General features: G+C 42.7%; 1 pseudogene; it reads right to left on the bottom strand.

The window, feature by feature from the left end:
* LOC116352911 (membrane-associated guanylate kinase, WW and PDZ domain-containing protein 1-like) overlaps window positions 1-3,208 on the bottom strand; it is a 78,951-nt pseudogene extending 75,743 nt beyond the window's left edge.
* Between the last annotated feature and the right edge of the window lie 22,060 nt (window positions 3,209-25,268).

The raw sequence follows: 25,268 nt of genomic DNA, 5'->3' as shown, positions 1-25,268 counted from the left end.
CAAGTTTATAGAAACACTTGGCTATACTCATTCATTGCAGCTGCAGTTCTGGTTGTAGCGTGAGTGGAAGTAGGGAGAACTGTAACGTTCGTCGTCCTCGTCTGAGGAGTATGAAGGATCGGAGGACCAATGCGCAGCGTGGTACATGTTCATGATGATATTTATTAAACTCAGAACACTAAAACAAAAATAACAAAGAGAATGACACAAAACGAAACAGTCCTGTCTGGTGAAGACACAAAACAGAAAACAATCACCCACACCACACAGGTGGGAAAAGGCTACCTAAGTATGATTCTCAATCAGAGACAACGAACGACACGTGCCTCTGATTGAGAACCATACCAGGCCAAACACAAAACCACAACATAGAAAAACGAACATAGACTACCCACCCAACTCACGCCCTGACCATACTAAAACAAAGACATAACAAAAGAACAAAGGTCAGAATGTGACAAGAACATGCATTTTATGGCTTATTAAAGTACTGAATAACAACTTAAACATGAACTTACTCATAAAAACAGCAGCTCTTTTTTCTATTCATTTGAGTCTCTCTCTAGTCATGTTTTTAAAAGTTTTGAAATCTTACATGATCAACTTTGCTGTGCATTTGAGGCTTCTTTCTACAGTCTATATATATAAATTAAATTCTGTATCACCACACCGTTTAAACAAAGAATTTGATTTCATCTCCTTCCTATAAGCCATATTTAGACTGCTATACAAGAACACTGTCCATATCAGATTTTGCATATCATCATCACTTGGCCCCAAATATTTATGAACGCCGTTGCCTGGTGTCCTTTGTGGTGGGCTTTCTCATGAATTGATGTGATGTATTTAGGTGAGCGGACACCTGGAGAATTTGATTTGTGCCCGCTCCCATACCCTATAATTCTGCATTGCTTTGTGACTAACTTGTATTAAGGTAGACCAGAAAAGCCACATCGCTGATTGGCAGAAGAGTGGGAACCCTGATTAGAAGCACCTGCAGCTCATCTGTAGTTATTTATAAATGCTGTTTTAATTAAAGCTTCTTTGAGAGTGTGATGGTTCTCTTTTGATTAGGGTTAAGTTTAGGCATTATCTCCAAAATACTTAAAGTTAGGATTTGGGATCGGCTTAAAACAAACATCTCAAAAACAACTTTCTATCACTGGATTCAAAAATGCAGCCTTTGGCACCGGAGGCAGATGCTTACGTCCATCCCTGTCCACAACGCCCCAGTAAAACCACAACCAACCAGAAGGTAACAGCGTTCACTGTTGCCCCTAGTGGCCGGATTCCACGTCATCTCACAATGTCTTTAGACATGGCTGTGGGAAGTGGTAGGGAGAGAGACAAATTGCAAGTAGCTAAATGAGTAAACTATAAAAAAACGGACATTCCACGCGCCTTAGTTACGTATCACATCTAACAAACCAAACATTGAAATACCATTATAGAAGGTAGACTAAAAACCCAAACCGGGCCGTGCATCAATAACGGCATATATATATTAGGGGGTGGCAGGGTAGCCTAGTGTTTAGAGCATTGAACCAGTAATCGAAAGGTTGCAAGTTCAAATCCCAGAGCTGACAAGGTACACATCTGTCGTTCTGCCCCTGAACAGGCAGTTAACCCACTGTTCCTAGGCCATCATTGAAAATAAGAATTTGTTCTTAACTGACTTGCCTAGTTCAATAAGAAATTGTAAAATACATTATACTGCCCAGCCCTAGGCACACACAATAACAGTGTCTGTGTGTAAATCAGCATGACCAAAGTGATGACAGACAGAATGATGCTGGTAGTCTTGTGTGTGGTAAAACCTAAACTGTATAAGTGTACTTCCACTGACTGAGAATCTATACTTTTGGCATTGGCGCCACATAGTGCTCCCCAGCACTATCTATGTGTTGTAGTGTGTTACTGGACTACACTAGTTTATCCAGCCGGTTTGAGTGGTCTAATCTCTGACCCTAGGTGATTTTAGCTCTATTTGCCAGGCCAGCAACTGACAAACAAAATCTGGATGACTGTCACAGCGGTTTTATGTCAAGCAGTGATCCTGTGCTGCTGAAAACAAGATTACCAAAGTGTCACATTCCACTGGCCTACTTTTTACATGGCTGACTGCACTGTGTGTGTGTGTGTGTGTGTGTGTGTGTGTGTGTGTGTGTGTGTGTGTGTGTGTGTGTGTGTGTGTGTGTGTGTGTGTGTGTGTGTGTGTGTGTGTGTGTGTGTGTGTGTGTGTGTGTGTGTGTGTGTGTGTGTGTGTGTAAGAGAAAGAGAGAAAGGGAGGATTGTTCAGGGCAAGGTCACCATCCCAACACTTGTGTGCACATACTTTCGAACAGATTGGAACACCTACCTTGTCGGACAGTTTTCAACCTGAGGGGACCCTTGCAACTCTTCATTAGAGTCCAGATGTCATAGAGGGGTAATCCAGACACCGAGAGACCCTCAACTTCCAGCAGTAACTCCCCCTCGGACATTTGTCCGTTTTTATAAACCAATACATCCTCTCTGACTTCCCCGATGTAGGGAAACTCTCCGTTCTCCGCGCCACCGCGCAGCTCTACATTCAAATCCCCGCGAGCGTCCCGAATGTGACATGCACTCGGTAACTTTGGTGATCCAGTGGTTTTTCTTCTGGATTACTTTTGACATGATGATAAGGACCAAACCCGTTAGTACCACAGGAGGACTCGCAAAACAGGTGACACATAACTCACAGTCGCTTTCGAAACCCAGAAAACTTTCGGTTGTTTGAATTTGTTTTCAGATTGGATCATTTTCACTCTTATTTTAAACCAAGCCACAATGTTCCTCTGGCGCAGCTGTCCGGTCTACACATCCTGCATTAGGATCAAATATTCAGATGTTGTTGTTGTTGGCTTCTCATATTCTTTAATAGCCCTACATGCACGCTACCTGATCCCAGGAGTCGATCTAATCCAAACTCCGATTGCCTGCTTTACTTTCACTAATGTCAAGACCCCGCATTTGTTTAATCTCCTGCCACAGTAGGCTATTTTGACCCTTAATCCCATTTATTCATTCAAGAATACACTCTCATAAATATTTACTTTTACCTGTCCTGTGAGCCGAAAAAGCTGTTCACACAGCCCGCTGCGCCTTTAAGCAGGTAACATGATTGTTCATCCTATGTTGTTCCTGCGATCGTGCTCTGGTGATAGTAAAGGGAACGCATGCGTCCTGCCCGTCTCCCACGGGAGCGCACTGGATAAGGGAAATCCTCCTCACTACACCTATTATTACAGGGTCCTAATGCTCCACTCTCTGTTTATCCAAACGCATGTCTGCTGTCTTTGAACAAGGTATGGAAGTAGGTGCCAGGTGCAGCGGTTTGTGTCAAGAACTGCAACGCTTCTGGGGTTTTCACACTCAACAGTTTCCTGTGTGTATCAAGAATGGTCCACCACCCAAAGTACATCCAGCCAACATGAAACAAATGAGGAAAGCCTTGGAGTTAACATGGGAACGCTTTCGACATATTGTAGAGTCCATGCCCCGGATAATTGAGTCTGTTCCTAACGTTTGCTATAATCCGTCTATAACCACACTATTGAGGTTGGAATAGTACTTTGGAAATTATGATAATGCCCTTTTAATGTAAGAGTTTCAATTTCAGCTTGTTTTGGCCTGCCTGGTGACATCACGGTAAATTAGTTAATAGACCAATAAGAAAGAGTTCCAAACCATTGTGCCAATCTGTTATTATATCTTTGTTTTAGTATGGTCAGGGCGTGAGTTGGGTGGGTTGTCTATGTTCGTTTTTCTATAATTTGGGATTTCTGTGTTCGGCCTAGTATGGTTCTCAATCAGAGGCAGCTGTCAATCGTTGTCCCTGATTGAGAATCATACTTAGGTAGCCTGGTTTCACTTTTGAGTTGTGGGTGTTTATTTTCCGTGTCAGTGTTTGTGCCACACGGGACTGTTTCGTTTGTGTTGTTTATTCACGTTTGTTGTTTTGTATTTCAGTGTTCATTTTGATTAAACATTATGGACACTTACCACGCTGCGCATTGGTCCTCCGATCCTTCTCGCTACTCCTCCTCAGAAGAGGAGGACGAGATCCATTACACATACAGTCATTGCAAAAGTCTTCCTTGAGAAATTGCTCTTTGCTAAGAAGTTATTCTTGTTCATTTTTGACCATTTTAATTGAAACAATCACAGTAAAGTACTTAAAGATGCACTCTCGAACATTTGTATAATTTCAACGACTAGTTTTGAATGTGGTGCTCACGAGCCTAAAAATTTCTCTTTTTTTTGTTTACAATGTCATCTATTTGTATATTACGTTATCCATTTTGTGTGATTTGTTCATTAAGAATTTTGCAATTTGTATGATGTCATAAAATTATTGCAATTCGTGTCATATGTTATGAATCCAGTTCGTGCAATATGATACGAATTTATTGTGCTTAAGATCCTGGAGTGCATCTGTAATTGTTACCCAGACGCTATATGATATTGAAAGAAAAACATATGCATTGGACCTTCTATCCCCCTTAGGACATTTACTCTTTATTCATAAATAATGTCACGGTACTGAAGACACACGGCCATTACTGCACAGTGCCTCCTTCTATACATAAGTCTAATGCACCGTGAAACTAAAATGTAGGAATTTTTCAAATAAATGCTTGCAAGCTCATGTAATTTTAAAGCGGGCCTAGGCTACTCCTGCTGTGTCTCTTCATAAACCCTCCGGAGTTATAAACTCGTCTATTTTTACATCAGTTTGGTCTACTTTGAACTCCTCACAGGTTCAAAATAAGGATGGTAGAAGGAGGAAAGGAGGTAGAAGTTCTCTCATGGGGGACACCAGTCGTGAGAGTACGTGGTGCTGACACAGATCCTCTCCATGTCACCTGGTAGGAGCAGGCTGCCAGGTAGGATGCAGTACAAGAGTGTATTTGTATTGATTTATTATGGATCCCCATTGGCTGCTACTCTTCCTGGGGTCCAGCAAAATTAAGGTAGTTTATACCATTTTAAAACATTACAATACATTCACAGATTTCACAACACACTGTGTGCCCTCAGGCCCTTACTCCACCACTACCACATATCTACAGTACTAAATCAATGTGTATGTATAGTGTGTGTGTGTGTGTGTGCCAATGTTTGCGTTGCTTCACAGTCCCCGCTGTTCCATAAGGTGTTTTTTAATCTGTTTTTTAAATCTAATTTTACTGCTTGCGTCAGTTACTTGATGTGGAATAGAGTTCCATGTAGTCATGGCTCTATCTAGTACTGTGTGCCTTCCATAGTCTGTTCTGGACTTGGGGACTGTGAAGAGACCTCTTGTGGCATGTCTTGTGGGGTATGCATGAGTGTCCGAGTTGTGTGCTAGTAGTTTAGACAGACCGCTCGGTGCATTCAACATGTCAATACCTCTCATAAATAAAAGTACTGATGAAGTCAATCTCTCCTCCACTTTGAGCCAGGAGAGATTAACATGCATATTATTAATATTAGCTCTCTGTTTACATCCAAGGTCCAGCCGTGCTGCCCTGTCCTGAACCAATTGCAATTTTCATAAGTCCTTTGTTGTGGCACCTAACCACACGACTGAACAGTAGTCAAGGTGCGACAAAACTAGGGCCTGTAGGGCCTGCCTTGTTGATAGTGTTGTTAAGAAGGCAGAGCATCACTTTATTATAGACATCTTAGCTACTACTGCATCAATATGTTTTGACCATGACAGTTTACAATCTAGTGTTACTCCAAGCAGTTTAGTCATCTCAACTTGCTCAATTTCCACATTATTTACTAGAAGATTTAGTTGAGGTTTAGGGTTTAGTGAGTGTTTTGTTCCAAATACAATGCTTTTAGTTTTTGAAATATGTAGGGCTAACTTATTCCTTGTCACCTACTCCGGAACTAACTGCAGCTCTTTGTTGAGTGTTGCAGTCATTTCAGTTGCTGTAGTAGCTGACATGTATAGTGTTGAGTCATCCGCATACATAGAAACTCTTGCTTTACTTAACGTCAGTGGCATGTTGTTAGTAAAAAATGTAAAAAGCAAGGGGCCTAAATAGCTACCCTGGGGAATTCCTGATTCTAACTGGATTATATTGGATAGGATTCCATTAAAGAACACCCGCTGTGTTCTGTTAGACAAGTAACTCTTTATCCACATTATAGCACGGGGTGTAAAGTCATAACATATACGTTTTTCCAGCAGCATACTAAGATCAATAATGTCAAAAGCTGCACTGACGTCTAACAAGACAGCCCCCACAATCATTTTATCATAAATTTCTCTCAGCCAATAGTCAGTCATTTGTGTGAGTGCTGTGCTTGTTGAGTGTCCTTCCCTATAAGCATGCTGAAATTCTGTTGTCAATTTGTTTACTGTAAAATAGCATTGTATCTGGTCAAACACCATTTTTTCCAGAAGTTTACTAAGGGTTGGTAACAGTCTGATTGGTCAGCTATTTGAGCCAGTAAAGGGAGCTTTACTATTCCTGGGTAGTGGAATGACTTTAGCTTCCCTCCAGGCCTGAGGGCACACTCTCTAGTAGTCTTAAATTGAAGATGTGGCAAATAGGAGTAGCAATATTGTCTGCTATTATCCTCAGTAATTCTCCATCTAAATTGTCAGACCCCAGTGACTTGTCATTGCTGATAGACAACAATAATTTTTTCACCTCTTCCACACTTTACGGAATTCAAAAGTACAATTCTTGTCTTTCACAATTTGGTCTGATACACTTGTTGTGTAGTGTCAGCATTTGTTGCTGGCATGTCATCCCTAAGTTTGCTTATCTTGCCAATGAAGAAGCCAATGACAACGTTTGCAATATCAGTGGGCTTTGTGATGAATGAGCCATCTGATTCAGTGAATATGTAATGAACATGAACTCGAGATAGAAAACTGGTTTCAAGCGCAGGACGCAGCAGTTGTTTATTACAAAGGACCACAGGAGGTAGCTGGGTCCAAGGTCGGGCAGAAGGTCATACACAGGTGGTCCAAAATTGCAACAGTACAGGCAGGGAAAAGGCTAGTAACGTAGTCGTTAGTGAGGCAGGCAAGAACTATCATACACGGGAGGAATAAATCACGGGGAAAACCAGAGAGCTGAAGGACGTGTGTCGCAAAACAAACAATACCTCACAGTGATGGGGTGCAAAGAACTGAACTAAATAGTGTGTGATAATGACATACAGGTGTGTGAACAGGTGTTTAGAATTCAGGTGATTGGGATCTGGAGAGTGAGCTGCGTTCAGGGGATCTATGTGTTTTAGGGTGTGAGTTGGAAGCAGATGTTACAGAATGAAGGAGCCAAGTTAGCTTTTTTCCCCAAAATGTCATTTAAGGTGCCCCGAAGCTTTTTACTATCATTCTTTATATAACTTATATTTTTTTATAGTGTAGTTTATTTTTATTTAGTTAAGTCACATGATTTCTTAACTTTGCAGTACGTTTGCCTATGAGTTGGGCTGCCAGACTTAATTGCCATACCTTTTGCCTCATCCCTCTCAACAATTTTCAAATTCCTCATCAATCCAAGGAGATTTAACAGTTTTTACAGTCCTTTTCTTAATGGGTCCGTGCTTATTAGAAACTGGAATAAGTAGTTACATAAATGTGTCAAGTGCAGCATCTGGTTGCTCCTCATTAAACACCACAGGCCAACAAATATTACTTTTTGAGCCAGTCATCAACATATGAATCACTACAAAACTTCTTGTATGACCTCTTATACACTATATTGTCACGCCCTGGGGCCTGTTGCACAAAACTAGGATAAGGGATTAAGCCAGGATATCTTGGTGATCCTGGCTCAATTGATCCGTAATCCGGTTGCACTAAAGATGGATAGGGGGCAGGAGGATATGTTATGGTATAAATTACCATGGAGATTTATTCTGTGGAGCTAGCCTGCTCCAGACCAGGCTAAATTCCAGGATCTATTTAATCTCATCCCTAATGTCAGTCAGCAGTCACCACAAATGGAAACCAATAGTTATTTCACTGCTCACTATACATTGTTATCACATAACTAGACCCACTGTTATTATTTAAACGTTTGTGATCATTCATTTCAATGATTTTGGATAAAAAATGATTTTTAGATGTTGCTATCATTAGATAATTTACAGTTTCCCATAGACTATAAGGCTATATATAAAATGATAGAATATTAGGGCCACAGAGGGGAAAAAAACACAAGTCATAATATTGTAACCAGTTGTTTTAAAGGAGGACAGTTGTTAAAATGACAGATGTGGGGCATTTCGTGAAATTGTACTTCAGTATGGTTTCATAAACAAAGACATGCTGATGTGCCAGAATATTAAGTATCACATTGTCATAAGTATCAAAACTGTAAAAACAATATGTAGCTTTTCTGCAGAAAGAACCAGCCTCATAAATTTATGACTTTATCCTTTTTCTTCAGTGTGGCCCTAGTACTCTGTCATAATAAACAAATACACATTCCATATGAATATAAAAACACAATGTGTAACATTATGTTCCTTTATTGAATAAGGACAAAACAAAGCAGGTAAACCATTAGCTCCTTTCGAAACTGAAGTCACAGTGACTCTACAAGATGGAAAGCACAGAATCCAAGCATATTATACAAAATGATACATACACATTCAAAGGTCTGTATATAACACACCCTGCATGTCTGCACACTAAAATAAATGCAGGACAAATCCATACACATCAACTGAACAGACAAATGAATGGATGCAGTAGCCTCCCTGCAGCCTTGTATTACACACAGTATACCGCACAAACATCATAAGAGGCCAAATTCGTCAAAAAACGAACCCAAAAAAAACAAAATTCCTCTGCCACCGCAGGACATATTTAACCAAAATTGAAAGCACACATACTAACTAAAATAATTCAACACATATTGGTCCCTCAGCAGCCGACCACTGTCGTCATCAGGGAAGATTGCCGGATTGTCCCAGTCCATGGCTGGTGGCACTCTGGGGGCCCTCTCCTTCCTCAGGCAGGCCACATTGTGGAGGACAGCACAAGCCACAGTAATATCACATGCCCTAACAGGGCTGACCCTTAATTTGTGAAGGCAGTGAAAGCGTGCCTTCAGGAGGCCAAAGGTCATTTCAACTCTGGCCCTGGTCCTGGCATGGGCATGGTTGTAGGCCTGCTGTGCTTCCTGGGGGTCTGTGAAAGGTGTCAGGAGAAAAGGCTGGCAGCCATACCCCCTGTCTCCCAGCAACACACCAGAGAATTCACCTGTCAACACAAAATCTCATCATTACTACCTCATAAACACAGTGATATTCTTGACACAGCCATGATGGTTATAAATAGGGGTTGTGTGGCTTACCTTGTGATAGGCACTGATAGATTTCAGAGGCCCGAAAGATTCTGGAGTCATGGACTGAGCCAGGCCATTTTGCCACAACATTGCTGATCACACAGTCAGCATTGCAGACCATCTGAAATCATAAGATGAGGAATATTACACCAATCAATGCACATCACTGGCAATGCAGAGTGTTCGTCAATGGACAATATCAAAAAGTTATGTTCACCTGAACATTAATGCTGTGAAAGGATTTCCTATTCACAAAATCGGCCTCATGGGCACCTGAGGGGGCTTTTATCCTTATGTGTGTGCAGTCCACTGCACCAATGACATTGGGGAAACCTGTCACACAAAGTAATGAGTATCCTACTATGTGTTAACAGTTGTCCTGTAATTTGTAGATCCTCTTACCTGCAATCCTATAGAACTCCTCTTTGATGTCACAGAGTCTTCTGTGGCCAGGGAAGGAGATGAAGACATCTGCTAATGCTTTGATAGCCAGACACACACTCCTTATTGTGCGGCAAATTGTGGCCTTGTTCAGCTGTTCTGCATCCCCCACTGAGTACAGGAAGGCTCCACTAGCAAAAAAGCGCAAGGCCACACAAACCATTTGCTCCACACTCAGTGCATGGCTCCGTGCAGTGCGGTGCTTAATCCTGGGACCCAGTAGTCTGCATAGATACCTGATGCAATCTGCAGAAAACCTGTATCTTTCATATAGATTGTCATCAGGGAAGGCCAGTGGGTCCAACCGGTCCCTGAAGACCCTTTCTCGCCTGAAGGCTCTCCTCAGCACAAGTGCTTCTTCATCCACCACATCTCGCACGAATGGGCATGCCATTGTCAGAGCAGAAAGGAACACACAATTTTGGGCCTTCATATAGGCTAGTGGCCACACCTGGTGCTGGGGGGGTGGGCAAAAGAGGGCGATGCCTTATAACGATGACTTGGTTGTACTGATTGCTGGGAAAATAAAAAAAAACTTAGAAAGATGCCACCGTCCTGTGTGCTCACAATAAGAGCTCATATGTCATGGCTCACTTGACTTTACGAGAATATACCTAATTTTTATTTTGAGCTGTGTCATCTTCTTGGAGCTGGGGGAGGAAAGAAAAATAATGATTAATACATTTGTGTTACAGTTAGCATACAGTGTACATTGAAGGCATATCTCACCTCCCTCAAGTTTTTTTATTTCAAGGTCCAGTTTCCTAATTGTCCTCTTTTTTATTTCGAACTCCAGTGCAAGATTTTCCATCTTTTTCTTCTTGTACTGAATGTCTATGTCTGCCAGTTCTATTTGGCGCCGGAGGTGGTTGCCATACAACTTTCTGATAGCTTGTGAGCTCTGTGAACACAATACAATTAGCGCAGCTGGAATTTGGCAGGATGTGGTGTCCTTTTATTAATACGCACTATGTTGCCAAGCTGGTTTTCCCACTGTATAGCATCTGGGTCCTGTAAAAGAATTTAGATTTTTTGATTTTGATGAGGACTCCTCACCATTGTAGAGTAAATAGTACTTTCACAGTCTTAACATGATACCTCATGCCTTCTGGAATCCAGAGAGATGGTCTCCTCCTCATCATAGTCTCCATCATGTGCTGTTGCTGCTGCACTGGGGCCTTCACCCTATCACATTTAATCGGATTCATATTGAAGCTAGTAGACAAGACATGCCAGGCCTACAGTATGCCTTTGATGGAGTACTCACTGGATCAGCATCGTCTGGTGCTTGTGCTGGTGGCTCTAACAGGAACACAGTGCTGCCAGACACTGCAAGGCAATAGGTAAACCAAAGTCAGACAGTCCAAATTGATTCAATATGAATGTGGTTGTATCCCATGTAGAGATGGAAGGACATACCTTGAATGAAGCGGGTGGCATCTTGGGAGGAACCTATGCTCGTCTCTTTCCCCCCAGGGATCCCCTCTAAGACGGGCCTGCCTTTATTTAGCTCCAAGGCCATGTCCTCTGCTGGGGTAAGGTCAGCCTTTGGTGACCCACCACCCGTGCCTTGTCTGTGGGTATTCTTTTTCACTGCTAAAACAGTACAGACAATGTGTGAGCAGGCACCTTCTGGGTACAATATATGCTTGTGCTTTGTTAAATATTAGTCAGGGACCATACCATTCTGCAGAATGTTCTTGTATTTGATTTTGACCTGCTGCCATGTCCGTTTTGGCCCGTTCATGTTTAATCTACACACACACACACACACACATTTAATGGAGTCACACTGCAAAAAATTACTTGGTATTTTTGTCTTGTTTTCAGTAAAAATATCAAAAAATTTATCATAGCTTTATACAGTGTGATGGAGTTACTTTACACAATTTCACTCATATCTGCAGTGCATTTCAATAAAAAATTTAACCGTTTCATAATTACAGTACAACTGCATTTTTGGAGATGTGAATTAAATATTTGAATTGTAATTGTGATGTTTCAGCGGAGCGGTGAGTGTGTAATTGTGCACTACTTACGCATTCAGGCGGTCTGCAATACTTTGCCACGCTTTTTCTCTTTGCTTTATCACTGTGGCGGTGTTGCCTTTCTTCTTAATTATATCTTTTACCTCCTCGTATGCCTCCATGAGGATTTGTGCTTCCGACGGGGAAAAGTACGCGGCTCTAGTTGCCATGGTAAATCAGTTAATCTGTGATCTGTGGCGGGGTCTATTTGAGTGAGCCGTGAGCGTGCACCTATCCAGGATTGGTTTCACCTGGCTTAATGAATCCGTGTCTGCTCATCCTGGCTTGGTCTTTGTGCAACCAATTAAGCCTGGACGCACATGTTTTGGCTTCATTGAGCTCAGCTGAGTCATTTATCCCGGATGTCTTAATTCTACTTTTGTGCAACAGGCCCCTGGTCTTAGTATTTTGTGTTTTCTTTCTTTCTTTGGTCAGGCCAGGGTGTGACGGGTTTATTTTGTGGTGTGTTTGTGTATTGGGGTTTTTCGTAGGTTTTGGGATTGTGGCTTAGTGGGGTGTTCTAGCAAAGTCTATGGTTGCCTGAGGCGGTTCTCAATCAGAGGCAGGTGATTCTCGTTGTCTCTGATTGGGAACCATTTAGGCAGCCATATTCTTTGAGTGTTTCGTGGGTGATTGTTCATGTCTCTGTGTTTGTTTGCACAAGATAGGCTGTTTCGGTTTTCACGTTACGTTTATTGTTTTTGTATAGTTTGTGTTTTTGTCTTCATTAAAGATGTATCGAACTAACCACGCTGCATTTTGGTCCGACTCTCCTTCGACGGAAGAAAACCGTAACATATATTAGGCCCAGACTTTGGAACTTTGGTTTTCCTAGATATGGCTGCTATACTGTGATCACTACATCCTATGGATTTGGATACTGCTTTAAAGCAAATATCTGCAGCATTAGCAAAGATGTGATCAATACATGTTTATGATTTAATTCCTGTGCTGCTTGTAACTTCTCTGGTAGGTTGACTGACAACCAGATCCAGGTTGCAGTTTGAAGCTTTTTCCTGAGTGGGCAGCTTGATGATAGCCAGTCAATATTTAAATCACCCAGAAAATATACTTCTCTGTTGATATCACATATATTATCAAACTGACTGTTAGCACTTGGTGGTCTATAGCAGCTTCCCACAAGAATGGGCTTTAGGTGAGGCAGATGAACCTGTAGCCATATGTCACGATCGTCACAATGATTGGACCAAGGCGCAGCGTGTGTAGAATTCCACATGTTTAATAAACTCACCAAACAAAACAGAAGAAAAACTAAACATGAAGATAATAATAGTGCTAACAAGCTACTCTCCGTAGTCAAGATCCCACAAAGCACAAATGGTAAATGGCTGCCTAAATATGATCCCCAATCAGAGACAACGATAAACAGCTGCCTCTGATTGGGAATCATACAAGGCCAACATAGATATATAATTACCTAGATGACCCACCCTAGTCACACCCCGACGTAACCAAAATAAAGAATAACAGGCTCTCTATGGTCAGGACGTGACACCATATTACTTCAACAGTGTATAACATTAGATCGTCTCTAAGCTTTACAGGAATATGGCTCTGAATATAGACCGTAACACCGCCTTTTCGTCTTTTCAGTAGATGTTATAACCATATATTGCTACCACTGTATCATCAAAGGTTTTATCTACGTGAGTTTCAGAGATAGTCAGAATATGAATGTCATGTGTTTACAAGCAAGTCTTTGACTTCATGGACCTTGTTTCTTAGGCTACATATGTTATTATGGGCTATTTTTAGCACTTTTCGGGGTTGCTTGATTGTTTTTAATGCTTTACTGGGGAACTTATCAGAGGTAGACTTACTCATGCTGATAGTGCAGGGTGAGCTGCATAAAGTGGTCTTCCTACTATTGCACACCGCCTCAGTGCTGACAGTGTAACTCTGGTTTATAGGCTCATGATTACTGCTTACAATAGCTGTAGGATAAACAGATGTATTCGGTGTAATTAGGGGTACATAAATTAAATTACTTACATTGTGTTTGCCAATGCCCCTAACATCATGTACATTTGATGGAGCATTATGGCGACTTATTGTCACAATGGTAGGGATTAACTGAGCTGGTCTTGTATCATTTACCAGCCTTGAAATGCAGCCTTGAACGCAGCCTTGAAATGCATGAACAGAGTCCAGAAGACAAGATGATTTGGATGGACTCCGTCATGCCTGTAGGACATCTTCTGTTTCCAGAAGGTGTCAAAGTTATCAATAAAAGTGACTCCAGCAGAGCTACAGTCTTTAGCCAGATGTGTAATGCCAGCAGTCTGCTGAATCTTTCACACCCGCGGCCCAGCGATGGTACTGGACCTGAAGTTATTGGCCGTTTTTTGGAGTCTTTTAATGCTAAAATCAGTTCTTTAAAATAAAATGTCAAATGTTCCGAGCTAGCCTCCTGATGCCATTTGACCCCACATGGACTACGACAGTGTCAACTCCCGGCATCTGTGGTAGAACAGTCGGAAGCAGCTTTGTTATGTCCTGTACTCTTGCTCCTGGGTAGCGCAGGGTTTTTGCCTTGGGAACCGAGATGTTTCTCACCATAGAGCTGCCTATGATGACAGCTGGTGATGTTAAATGGGCCGGTCTCTCAGGCAGCCTCACGGTCTGGTGAGGCTGGGAGCTCCCAGGAACTGAACCTGAGATAGAAGCCGCCGGATCCGAACTTGATTGGGATGCCACCACGAACGAAGGCGCCGGAACCTCTGGTTCCTGGGAGGCAATGCCGTTTCTGGTCTGTGTCAGTTCGGGGCTCAACATCTCCATGGAGACCCCTATTGCCAGAGGACACCTTCTTCGACTTCCACGGCGAGTGGCGTTCCCCTCATGGCTGGTTGGTTGGTTGGGTTGAGATCAGCTCCATTCTCCAGGGAAGGGGGAGACCCCTTCGGGGATGGAACCCTGCCTAGCACCGGCCAGTTGGCTGTGGAGAGCCGACACAGTGGCAAAAGTTCCACCAGACCAGAGCGGCGTCTGGCTACTGGGGTGGAAGAAAAATATAAAGTAGGTGGGCGTGGGTTCCCCAGTAGCTTATGTAGGTTTGCTACTTGCTTGCTAAGAGTAGCTACTTTGCTTCTGTAGTCTTCCACAAGCAAGCAGTTGCTACATTGAAAGTAAATGCAGTCTAAATTCTCCCAGAACAAAGCAAAGTAATCGCAGCTCCTGCAACGTTGGAAACGTTCAACAGCGGCCTCCATTTGAGACAGCTGAGCCAGCTAGGCTAGCTGGGCTTTCGTGTCTCTCCCCCTATACAAAATCTGGCAGTATCCCGGGACAGATAGCAGCATTCACAGCAATTTATCCCAACAGAGCCACAGGATTCAAAATAACATAAAAGTATATAAAAACACTGTCCGAGGTCTTTAGTTCAGGTTTCAGCGTTCGACAGGTTTGAGTTTCGGCGTTCGACAACGTTCAACAACAACAAACAGTGAACCCAGTGATGATGTCACTGGGTTCACTGTGTGCAGAGCCTGAGATGCCCAGCCCTGAGAGGGTGGAGAGGAGGATCTGATAGTTCACTGTGCCGAAGCCAGCAGATAGATCTAAGAGGATGAGAACAGAGGATAGAGATTTAGCTTTGGCAGTGCGAAGATCCTCCGTGACACAGAGAAGAGCAGTCTCGGTTGAGTGACCCGTCTGAGTGAATGAGAAGCGGATGTCGTTGGGCGGAGAAGGTGGAAAAGCGTTTCCTAGGGATAGAGGCAGAAGCTTGAAATTTAGAGTGATAGAAAATGGCTTCAACAGCAGATACAAAGGAAGAGAAGGTAGAGAGGAGGGAGTGGAAGGATTATAGGTCCTACAGAAATTTAGTTTGTCTCCATTTTCGCTCAGCTGCCCGCAGCCCTGTTCTGTAAGCTCGCAATGAGTTACTCAGCCACAGAGCAGGAGGGGAGGGCCGAGCTGACTGGGAGGAAAGGGGACACTGCGAGACATAGGACGCGGAAAGTGAGGAGAGTAGGGTTGAAGAGGAAGAATCAGGAGACAGGAGGGAGAAGGATTTAGCAGAAGGGAAAGATGATAGACTATATATACAAATTAGTGGATTCGGCTATTTCAGCCACAACCATTGCTGACAGGTGTATAAAATCGAGCACACAGCCATGCAATACTGAAGAGCTCATTGACTTTCAACGTGGCACCGTCATAGGATGCCACCTTTCCAACAAGTCAGTTTGTCAAATTTCTGCCCTGCTAGAGCTGCCCCGGTCAACTGTAAGTGCTGTTATTGTGAAGTGGAAATGTGTAGGAGCAACAATGGCTGTCGTGGAAATTTCCTCTATTTACCAAATCATGGGAGCAAACCACACACACACACGTCAGAGTTAGTTATAAAAGTCCATCTTTAATTATACGAGCTCTATCACAATCCTGTGACTCTCAGATAAATTCAGTGTCTCCCCCTGAATTCTCTGAGAGCCCCCTTACAATGCAACTGAGTTCCTTTAATAGCAAAGACACACATAGTCAGACAGCATAGACATAATTCATCGTTCAGCTTTGTCTCCTTTTCCAAACCCCAGAACCATAAACCAAATCCTCCATATCAACAGGCATATATCAAATTGTCATTTAGATTACAACCCACTCTAAATACAAACTCCTGGACAAACTCACGGAGAGGAGGGTGAGGCTATAGGTTAAGATAGAAACAACATAAGAGGGAGCATAGAATGATTCCAGACACTGCAACCCTTCTTTCCCCACTAGAAAAGGTAGGGAGTAAAAGATATGTTTACACATGATGACACTTTGACCTCTCCCCTCTCAGCGGCCCATGCAACTTAGTTTTGACATAGAACAGATAACTGCAACCTCGCCACAGCATTATAGAAAAATACCATTCTGATGAGAAGTAACTTACACACATTTGATGAATATTAAACATCTTACAAATGTTACCAACAAATTCTGATCCTTCCACAACATGGCTCAGCCGCAAAATGATAGTCCACACAAGCTCACAGAAACAATTGTCTGTCCTTGGTTGCAACACCCACTACCGAGTTCCAAACTGCCTCTGGAAGCAACATAAGGCAAGAACTGTTCTTCGGGAGCTTCATGAAAAGGGTTTCCATGGCCGAGCAGCTGCACACAAGCCTCAGATCACCATGAACAATGCCAAGCGTTGCCTGGAGTGGTGCTCGGAACAGTGGAAATGCATTCTCTGGAGTGGTGAATCATGCTTCAGCATCTGGCAGTCCGACGGACAAATCTGGGTTTGGCGGTTGCCAGAAGAACGCTACCTGCCCAAATGTATAGTGCCTGTAAAGTTTGGTGGCGGAGCAATATTGGTCTGGGGCTGTTTTTCATGGTTCGGGCTAGACCCCTTAGTTCCAATAAAGGGACATCTTAACGCTACAGAATACAATAACATTCTAGATGATCCTGTGCTTCCAACTTTGTGGCAACAGTTTGGGGAAGGCCCTTTCCAGTTTCAGCATGACAATGCCCTTGTGCACAAAGCGAGGTCCATACAGAAATGGTTTGTCGAGATCGGTGTGGAAGAACTTGACTGGCCTGCACATAGCCTTGACCTCAACCTTTGGGATGAATTAGAACCTCGACTGCGAGCCAGGCCTAATCGCCCAACATCCGTGCCCGACCTCAGTAATGTTCTTGTGGCTGAATGGAAGCAAGTCCCCGCAGCAATGTTCCAACATCTAGTGGAAAGCCTTCCCAGAAGAGTGGAGGCTGTTATAGCAGCAAAGGAATGAGATGTTTGATGTGGAAGTGTCCACATACATTTAGTTATGTAGGATAGAAGAGGAGAGAGTAGTGGGAGAGAGAGCGCAAGGATTGTGATGGCAAAAGGGAGACAGAAAAATATACAAAGTAGTGATCAGAGACCTGGACGGGGGTTGTTGTGATATTACTAGGTGAGCAGCCTCTAGTAAAGATGAGGTCAAGTGTATTGCCTGCCTTGTAAGTGGGAGGGGACTGAGAAAGGGTGAGTTGAAAAGAGGCAAGGAGGGGAAAGAGAGAGTTGGAAAGAAATTAATCGAAGGCAGACATCGGGATGTTGAAGTCGGAAAGTACGAAGAGCGGTGAGTCGTCATCAGGAAATGAGCATACTGTACTACTTACTGTACTGTAGCTGTGATCAGGTGGGATGCATCCACTGTTCACCATGGGAAAAGCTCCCTCTGACCTCATGACCTAATTTCTTACTGGTTTCCAAGGGATTCCACGAAGATGACACCTCAACTTGTCATTTCATAGCGGGTAGGTATGTTCTTTAAAGTACAGATAACAGTCACTCATTCCAAAATACAGCTCTGTGAGAGCTGTGGCCTGGATCGTATTGCATGGAAGGAATATTTCCATTCCTTTTCATATTCTCATATCCTGTGAGCATGCACGGTGACTTGACAAACTTGCACCTTCGCTTTTATTACACATGCCTGTGATGATGTTCTGTTTAAGAGCCTCAGCTATCGTTTGAAGGGCTCTAACTTAGGTCTTGTGACCCCTAACCCTTATTAGCTCAGGAGAAAATGTTTTCCTTTGTTTTTAATTTTCTGTGGATCCCATGTAGGGTAGGGAGTTGGTGGGGGTAGTGGGTTCCATTCCGGATTCTAAGATGTTTGTACTCTGTGATGTACTAACATCTCTATATACAGGGGACGCAGATTCCCTTTATTTCCTATGGCAGCATCTTTATCGCTCTCCTTCTCAAGCAGTATGGGCACTGCCAGTACCATGATACATGACATTTTGACTGTGTCAGAGTCCACTAGCTAACTGCTGCTGGCCACTTCACGTCACCCGCCCTCTGACTGCTGGTATGTGACAGCTGGTGTGTGACCTGTTTCATACACACGGTGGTCGACAATGTCTCTTCATCTGCTATTACATTCTCATTATTTTAGCTAGAACTGTCTTGCCACACTACATCAATATTGAATATTGACTCAATGACATCTTGTGATAACATGCGTCTTGGTGAGAGGTGTAGGAGTCAGGCGCAGGAGAGAGCAGGGATGTCTGAGAAGCGTGTTTAATAATATAGTCCAGCGATACAAAAACGGCACAGACCAAAACCCCAAAACTACGCTCTCGAATAATCAGAAACTCGTGCAAACGCACGGAGGAACAAACACAGTTCCGACACTTTACATACACGTGCGTAATAGCGAAAAAACAACAAACATCAAATACAATCGAGCGCAATGCACACAAGTCTAATCCTGCACGAATTACGGCAGGTAACAGGTGCCCTATATACCCACAGAAATCAAAGCAATGAAAACCAGGTGTGAAAAGGAACACAGACAAAACAACCAGAAAAAGAAAAAGGGATCGGTAGCGGCTAGTAGACCGGCGACGCCGAGCGCCGAGCGCCGCCCGAACAGGGAGAGGAGTTACCTTCGGTAGAAGTCGTGACACATCTGAATTGATTCATCATCCATAATTAATTTTGTTAGTGGAATTTCACTAAGAAATCTATTGTTTTATTTACTTGCAACCAGAGTAAACAACAGGGACAACTTAATGTGGGAACAAATAAATAAACACATTATTGGATTACCCACATTCTGTTTAATAATGACAAACACATTACTTTAAAGTGGCCAGTGTACAATAAAGACTCTGGTGAAAAGAGCATTACAAAGCGTACAGTATTGTGTAAGCCGTCCTATTTAGCTTTATGACTGACAGTAATTGAGTGTCAACCCTCTGGAATGCTGTGTGTCCACCAATCAATGCATAGTTATTAAATATTAAACAGGAAGTCAGACAGCATCTATCGATCTGTGGTGCCTCGGAGTAAAGGAATGCGTGAAACCTGTCCCAGGTGACCACAGAGACCACACAAGGCCGGATCAAGGTGTTTCATTAGATTCAATCATCAATAAGGCCTGAATGTGTGTGACGTTATCTGTGTCCTTTGTCATCATTTTCATCTATGGACACTTTGTTCTCATCTAGTACTCTTATCAGGAGTCAAATGTATCATTGTCAGTGTGGTAGTTTGTATCCTCAGTGGTGTTTTTATTAGGTTTTACTGAATGTACTGTACTGCTGTCCTCCTATAACTATACAACTTCAACACTTCAAAGTCTACCATTGCAGAACTATTATTGATTTCAGCACAATGCAGTTGCTGTTTATTACATTTCTAAGTACTTTAGAAGTACATTTGTCATTCTGTATTAGAGGGACATGTGATTGGTGTTGTGTGAAATAATAAGGAACATAAGCCTTCTATACCTGAGGGAAATCAAATGGCCTTAGGGTTTAATTATCTCTTAAATAATGCACAAAGGTTCTTAACCCATTCTTAGTGAAACCTGTAAAACAGGCAGGTAGTTTCAGAATTCTGTGGTTGCATATTGGGCCCACACTCTTTAAATAAAAAGGGTTCCAAAAGGGTTATTTGGCTGTCCCCACAGGAGAACCCTTTTTGATTCCAGGTAGAACCTTTTTGGGTTCCATGTAGAACGCTCTGTAGATAGGGTTCTACTTGGAACCAAAAAGAGTTCTTCAAAGGGTTATCCCATGGGGACAGCCAATGAACCCTTTAAGGTTCTAGAGAGCACCTTTTTGTATAAGAGTGCATAGTACGTAAAGGAATACACAAACTCCCTAATGTTGTTATTGATGCTCACTATTCAGATACTTTAAAAAAAAGATTTTCTAATGTGAGAAAAAACCTTTTCTGCAGTTTGGCTGTTAAATCCTTATTGTCTGGACATGTGTCAGCTGATCATTGAGAGAGAGAGAGAGAGAGAGCAGTCACATTCTGTTAAAAGTCCCCAAAGCACACACATCTCTGGGTCACTCCTCTTTTCAGCTTGCTGCAGCTAGCGACTGGAACGAGCTGCAAAAAACTCAAACTGGACAGTTTAATCTTCATCTCTTCATTCAAATACTAAAACATGGACACCCTTACTGACACTTGTGGCTGCTTCGCGTGATATATTGTTGTCTCTACCCCTCTCGCCTTTTGTGCTGTTGTCTGTGCCCAATAATGTTTGTACCATGTTTTGTGCTGCTACCATGTTGTACTGCTGCCACAGAGAGAGTGTTGGAATGGAGAGAGGCTGTACGTTTCTGCCCACTGATTAAATAGCGAGAGAGAAAGAGGAAGAATGTGTGAACGGGGGAAAGGAGAAAGAGCAAGAGCACGTGATGACAAAGCAACATGGGTTGTCATGTGGTGGGTGTTCTACAATGCTCCTCTACTACCCCTCTCCTTTACGTATGCCGCTTGTTCGCTTGGCTGCAGGCGTACAAAACTAGGTCTTTCCCTATGCATTCAGCCTTCCCCTTCACTGCTTCCCAGCCGTGTGGCACACAAGAGGAGCAGAGTGAGCCACATTCAATGATTCAGGGACAGAGAATGTCTCAGCACTGGAAGGAAGGATCCTTTGGCTTGCATTCACCACGTTGAGGGAGTGTTCTACCAGGCAAGCTGGTTACAGAGGAGGCTTGGATGTTTCATGCAAACACCTACATCCTCCTATGACATAAACTTACCTCTGCCCAAGGAACATACACACTTCTAAAGACACACCCCATTCTATGCTCTGAACAACCACAGACAAACGTGCATGCACACACACACCCATTTACACAGTGCTTAATTGTTTGCCAGCCATACTACACCTCTTCTTCCTCCCTCTATTTCTCTCCCTTCATCCTTGCCTGCTGTTCCAAATCAGTTAGTATTGATTTGGAACAGCAGAACCTCTTGTTATGCCTGGAGTCGGTCCAATCCTCACACAGTGAGACGCTCCCAAAGTCTCCCCACAAATGATGGCTATTTTCTTTCACAGCAGTCTCTGAGGGACTATGGGGCTTTGATGTGAACTGGTTTTAACACCCACAGACATCGCTTGATGTTTCACTTCAATCACTGATTGTTTGACAGAGCTGACCACTGAAATTCCACAGCGTAATAATATATCAAATATAATTCTAAATCCCTTTTTAAATCAGCAGATGTCACAAAGTGCTATACAGAAACTCAGCCTAATGATCACATTATTATCCTCTGGTTGACCTAAATGGCCTCATTCAAGATGTATGCTTTGCCGTGCGTAGCTTACTTATTGCTCACTCTGGTTAAACAATTGTCAACATCTGATAAGGATTTGGAATTCGGGTATTGGACGGTTCGTTCTGGATATGCACATGCTAGTCTGTTCAGATCAGTGTTCAGATCAGAAATATTTCTGTTCCGAAACGCACACAATGCCTTTTGTGTGTGTGTTTTGTGTGTTTTTCGAATGTGGTTTTCTACTCCATCATCTTTGGATATACCCCCAGAGCCCAACTGGGATCAAAGGTCAAACTATTCCCAGCATTGGGCAGAATATTCATGCATGCTAATGTGTGCTAATATGCAATAATGATATGATAATGAACCCAGGCTCCCACAATTCATATTTTAACATCCTCTCTATGGAACCCCAAGTGTGTGAATAGCAGGCCTCGTTTTGAAATGAGTGGCGTATTTGCCCTCAAGGCTTCTTCACACTGTTACACCACCTGACAACTGTCAATCTGGGGAAGTATGGCGATTCTGGTTGTAGGAAACCTTACTAAGCGGATAATTGTGTTTATAGAATGATGGAAAAGCCACTTCCTACAATATTGTGTATCCTTATTTTTATGCAGACATATTGATGTAGACTTTATAAATGATTGATGCACTGATCTTTTCAAACTACACAACTACATTTTCTGAAACAATGTATTCTTATGGCAGCAGAGTTAGAGAGACATAGAGAAGATATTATCTGTGAGTGCTTTATTCATACATCACTCATATCAGGGTCAATTAATTTGTCCTGGGGTGCTGTAATTAGTGAGTATTTTGTATATCTAATTTGTCCTTCATTCTATACACCTTGGTCACACGGATTTGGTCATTCGAATGACTATTACACAAAGAATACTAACAGTGACAGAGATTTACATTGTCTTCTTCCTTGAGGTTTTACCTGGTATGATGTGTCAGGACCTGTCATGGTCAGGCAGGCCTGCCTGTGAAGAGCGAGAGATGGGAGGGCGGATATGGAGGCTTTTTTTGTCCAGGAAGAGACAGAGAAAGCCAATTAGAAATGAGTACATTCTTGGATATCCTGTAGACAAACATGTCAAGTGACAGACAAGGTTTGCCTTTCTTTGAAGACTTCATGATGTGATTTAGGAAATCACACATCAATCGCCAAGACAGTCACAAAGATATTTCAGGCACATCTACATTTCAGACATGCTTATTTTAATGCATTTAGTTTGAGAAGGCACATGAAAAACATATGCCAATATTCTTCTGGGATTGGATATAACCCAGTCAGAGCAGCCCTATAGATTTACCACATTAAGATATTCTCCTCTGTCTCTCTCTCTCTCTCTCTCTCTCGCTCTCTCTCTTCAAATATGAAACTCTCCTCTCATCCTCATCATGTTTTCTGGCTGGTCGGCAAGCTCTTTGAAGCTCTCCAATGTCTCTGTTTGCAGCTGAAGCTGAACATGGGGAGAGGTAACAGGTGTTTAATGCAATGTCTCGTGTGGCTAGAGTGCCGTTGTCTTTATTGGTGCAGGTCAGTACCAATGCTCCTCACACAGGGGACGCCACTCACACACTCTTCAGACAGGGCGTCTCGTACCTGTTTGATCATTTGATATACAGTAGGCCCAAATGGTCCAGGGTCCATTTTGCTTTATGTTTTTAGCTGGTGTTACTTGTCTGCATGTATGAAACTGGGGTCACATATTGGTGAAGTAAAAAACACGTAGCTTCTCGGAGCATTATACCAGAGCTTTTCTCACTGGTTTATTTAAAAATAGGGTATTTTTATATCCCCCTGTGTGTGATGACACAGTGATGATGTGCACAGAGCCATACAGGGCCAGACACGTGTGCATGTGTGCACGCATGCATGAACACACACACAAACACAAACAAACACACACACACACACACACACACACACGGACACAGTAAATATACACCATTCTCACATACATCATGAAAAGTACATAATGTACACTATATAATGGATGCTAAATTATGCATTTCTGATCCTTTTCAAAGCTAGTGATCTACTATACCAACAATTAACATTGACTGGCCCACACAGACAGTGTACACACAGTAGCCCCTGTACTTAGTTTATTCCACATAATCATCCCCAACAGGCCACTTTCACAGAGGGATGAAAACAAGCACTCAGTGTAGATATAGATGTATGCACGCTATCCAGGGACTGCATAAATGAATAGGAAATAAATAGACTTGTCAACAAGATGTATGAACCCAAGGATTAACCATCATAGGCCCTATCCACACATTTAACTAGGCCTTGGACACAACAGTGCACCTACAGTATAGCAGTAGCAGCGCTGTGATGAAATATCATGTGGCTGTATAGAGATGGATGGACCTGGAGACTTTGTAGTGTGGCTTCCATGGTGGAAAACAAGATTTGTTACCATGGCTTTTTTTGTCTTGTTTACTACATGTTGCAACACTCCTGCAATGCACCTACATTATTGTGGGTTATGAATCAGGATCTAGAGGGTGCACAAATTATTTTTCAATTCATGAAAATATTATAGCTTCATAACATCCCACTGTATGTCTACTTCCCAAGTATCTTATTGTATATTTATCTCTGGTCGACACACTGACTTGTTGTCTAAACCTGTAATCCACCTGGTAGCACAGAGGCCTTTGGTGTCCATGTTGCTGTACATGGATTGGAGGTCTATCAGTCCGTGTCAGCTGGACGACACACTGCCGTCTCTCTGGCTTTGAGGTGAGAGAGAGCGAGAGAGAGAGAGGATTACTTTGGGCTCGAAAAAAAAGGTGAGAGAATTGTCTACAGGTCACACACACACACACACTGCATGGCCTCCCCTGTGTTTTGCTTGGTGTGTGAATACAACAGAGTCACGGGTAATGAAATCAGAGGAACTCTACAATGTGTGCACAGGAAAAGGTATAACAACAGGTGATATCTGGACCCTCTTCCCCCAAGATTCAACCCATTGTTTATTAATTACAGCAGATGTCTATTTGATGAGCGGGCATCAGATGTTGAGTCAATGATGACTCATTGACTCAAAGATGTGTCAGACAGACAGTCAAGATTGCTTGGTTCATTCCAACAAGAAATACTATTTGTAGGAGCAATGCTACATCCTGCTGGTGAAGAAATATATTGCACACTTACAGTACTCTTGACATACTTTCCTGGTGCTCGTACTATACCAAATGAAATAAATACTTCTGTCTCATTGTTATACTATTCATTGCTACAATATTTTTCCCCTCTTAACGATGTGGCTAGGTGACAGTGGTCCACAGAGAAGAGCTGTGAATATACAAATTCATTAGACTGAGTCACAGCGGCACCGCTGCCATGGGAGAGCAGGTTGGCACAGAGACACAGCTTGAAGAATCACAGACCTCGTA

This window comes from Oncorhynchus kisutch, linkage group LG17 (assembly GCF_002021735.2).
Source record: "Oncorhynchus kisutch isolate 150728-3 linkage group LG17, Okis_V2, whole genome shotgun sequence".
Taxonomy (NCBI): Eukaryota; Metazoa; Chordata; class Actinopteri; order Salmoniformes; family Salmonidae; genus Oncorhynchus; species Oncorhynchus kisutch.
Note: the sequence above shows the minus strand (reverse complement) of the source record. Positions and strands in the feature narration are given on the sequence as shown.